Source organism: Sapajus apella, unplaced genomic scaffold (assembly GCF_009761245.1).
Source record: "Sapajus apella isolate SASKATOON/1434 unplaced genomic scaffold, GSC_monkey_1.0 scaffold2, whole genome shotgun sequence".
NCBI classification, from domain to species: domain Eukaryota; kingdom Metazoa; phylum Chordata; class Mammalia; order Primates; family Cebidae; genus Sapajus; species Sapajus apella.
Window position 1 is genome coordinate 19,048,443 of NW_022436942.1, and position 3,537 is coordinate 19,051,979.

General features: G+C 45.5%; 1 pseudogene; it reads right to left on the reverse strand.

Moving 5' to 3' along the window:
* Positions 1-683: 683 nt before the first annotated feature.
* Positions 684-1,266, reverse strand: LOC116556721 (annotated as a pseudogene).
* Positions 1,267-3,537: the final 2,271 nt, after the last annotated feature.

The following is a 3,537-nucleotide window of genomic DNA, read 5'->3' on the forward strand; positions in this document are numbered from 1 at the left end:
AAACCCCGTCTCTACTAAAACTACAAAAAATTAGCTGGGCATGGTGGCGCGTGCCTGTAATCCCAGCTACTCAGGAGGCTGAGGCAGGAGAATTGCCTGAACCTGGGAGGCGGAGGTTGTGGTGAGCCGAGATCGCGCCATTGCACTCCAGCCTGGGTAACATGAGTGAAACTCCGTCTCAAAAAAAAAAAAATAATAATAATAATAATAATTTATTTGATTCTGATCATGAAATACAGGCAAGAAGCATGGGCAATGCCTGTAACCCCTTGATCACACATCTTCCCAGTCTATGCTTTTATAAATACGTTTGTAGAACAGCAAGCTTGTGCTGTCCCCAAGCGCTTGTTCACATTCTACCAGCTGCAAAGTATAGTATATGACCAGTTGGGAAGTTAAACAGATGCCCTGCTCACAAGGTAGGGCCCTCCAATTAGTGTTCCCCTCCCTTTTGCTAATATTGAAACCGAAGTAACTGGTTGCTCTATTGATCACAGATGAATTACGCCTGCACAATTCTTCTAGTGCTTTAAGTAACCTTATTGAAAGGCAGTGACTAAGATCCTTGCTCCCAAGCTTCCTAAGTCCCAGGCTGCCTGTGGCACCTGGACTGCTGCCACTGGGTCCCCCGCATTCCAGGGCAGGCCAGACCAAGCATGAGGAATAAACGGTCTTTACTGGGCTCAGACCAGGAGTCCATGGCCCTCTGTGTCTTTGTCAGTGGTCTTCTCCACATTCTTTTCGGCCTGTCTCCGTAGCCTCAAGAGTTGTTTCTTCTGGTTGTGGATCTTGGCTTTCTCCTCCTTCTCCTCCGGGGTGGTTGTCACAGCCTGGTACTTCCAGCCCACCTTGTGAGTCAGGCACTGCAGGTAGGCAAATTTTCTCGTAGGCTTCAGGCGCACAACCTTGGGGCCAACTGGAAGCACCATCCATTTTTTCTTGTCACAGGGCGATGGGAAGCCACCGAACACCTCGCAGCAGTCCTGGGCCACGACCTGGCCGGCTGCTGTCGTGGGGCAGCCCGCCTCGCAAACTCCACCAAAAGCCAGAAGACGTGGGGCCTCGGGAAGGACTGGTGTTCATGCACCTGTCAAGGAAAGCCAGGCGCTTCAGCTCGTCTCCGTAGTCATTGCCAGAAATGTTGATGTCCTCACAGCTCATGACCACCACCTTCCAGCCCAGCAGTGCCTGCTTAGCCACGATGGACACCAGGCGGCCCAGGAGGTGACCTCGGCCATCGAGCACCAGGATCTGCCCCTCTGCCATCTTTGGCAGCTGCCTGGAAGGGACTGAACTATAAATCATAAACTTCCCATGAAGAAAAGACCAGATCATATGGCTTCCCTAGTGAAATCTACTAAACATTTTAAAATATCAATACTATTTCTTTCCAAGCTTTTCCAAGAATAGAAGAAAACAATGCTCTCCCAAGCCCATTCAATGAGGCAGTGCTACTCAGATACCAAAATCAGACAAGCACAATATGAGAAAACTATAGACTATTTCTTATGAACATAGACCCCAAAATCCTCCAAAATTACTATGAATTCAACAACAAATAAAAAGGATTATGTACCACGACCAAGTGGGATTTATCCCAGGAATGCAAGATTGAGTTAACATAAGAAATAAAAGTAATGTAGTCCATCCTATCCATAGACCAAAGGACAAAAACCACATGGTCATCTTAATGGACACAGAGAAGACATCTGACAAAATTCAGCATGTCTTTATGATAAAAACATTGAATAAACCAGGAAGATAAAGGGATTTAATCAACCTGATAAAAGTTATCAAAAAACTCACAACTAATTTCACACTTTTTGGTGAAAAACTGAATGATTATCCTCTCTAATATTAGAAATAAGGTAAGCTGGGCACAGTGGCTCACACCTGTAATCCCAGCACTTTGGGAGGCTGAGGCAGGTGGATCACCTGAGGTCAGAAGTTTGAGACCAGCCTGACCAACATGATGAAACCCTGTCTTAATTTTAAAAAGAAAGAAAGAAAGAGGAAAAGAATACCTACTCTTACCATTTCTATTTGACATTGTACTGGACATTTTAACCAGTGTAATTAGGCAAGAAAATGAAGTAAAAGCCATACAGATTGAAGAAGAAAAGCAAAACCATCTCTATTTGCAGATGACCTTATATCTAAAAATATCCTAACGAATTCACTAAAAAATCTATTAGAACAAATACAAGAGTTCCACAAGGTTGCAGAATACAAGAATCAAGTATATTTCTATACACTTGTAATGAACAATCAAAGAAGAAAAGTAAGAACATAATTTCATTTGCAGGCCAGGGAAAGGAAGAGTGATAAGGACAGATTGCTAACCCCGCTCCAGCCCCACAGATGTGAGTGAGCTGACGTCATGAATTGAGGCAAAGAGAAAGCAATGTCGTGTCAATCAACAAAAATGACGAAACAAGTCTTAATCATTTTAGGAGGTTATTTGCAAAGTTAAAGACAAGTGCCCATGACACAGTCTCAGAGCTCCTATGACACGTACCCAAGGTGATCGGGGCACAGCTTGGTTTTATACATTTCAGGGAGACATAAGATATCAGTCAATATATGTAAGCAGTACATTGGTTCTGTCCAGAAAGGCAGGGACAACTGAAAGCTGGGAGGGAGCTTCCAGGTCACAGATAGGTGAGAGACAAATGGTGTATTCTTTGAGTTTCTGATGAGCCTTTCCAAAGGAGGCGATCAGAACATGCATCTATCTCAGTGAGCAGAGGGGTGACTCTGAATAGAATGGGGGGCAGGTTTGTACTGAACAGTTCCCAGGCTTTTCCCTTGCTTAGTAATTTTGGGGCCCCAAGATTTTCCTTTCACAGTGGCAACAGGGAAACATAATGCAAGATCCGCTGGTTGCTGGACACTTACGTGATCCCTCATTCCCGGGGCCAAAGAGTTTAGGAAGTGGCTACTCAGATGGACCCTGGGGTACTTGACTGGGTGTAGGAAAGAGGTATCAGGTGGCCCCTGAGGCATCTGAGGGGAACCAGTGGGCCTTCACAGAAAGCAAAACTCACTATCTAAAGGGCAGATATGGAGAAACGCCAGGGAAGGCTTATTCAGCCTAGTTGGTATGTCTGTTTGATAAAGGGACATGGGAAGCCGAGATGTCTCAGGCTGAATGGTGCAGTTAGGAATGGGAGCAAGGTCTCCAGGTCTCCACTGGAGGCTAATAGCCCTATACCCCTGTCAAGATACAAGAGGGGAGAGATGGGGAGTTCAGACTTTTCTGAGGCTCTTGGATACTGGAGCCCGCATGACAATATTCCCATGTTCCCATAGGAGAAAAAATTGAACTGATGACAACAAGAGGTTTTGGGATGAACACAGGGACCCGAGGTGTTTATCTGCTTGTGGTGCTTACTTGCTTGTGAATGGGGCCCTTGGGACATTTCAGGTGCTGGTGCTGGTAGTTCCCACCACTGAGTGCATTGTAGACATTGACATTTTGACTGCTGCCTAAGGGGTTATGCCCTCTCACACCTGAAAATTCAAACTATAGGCCGG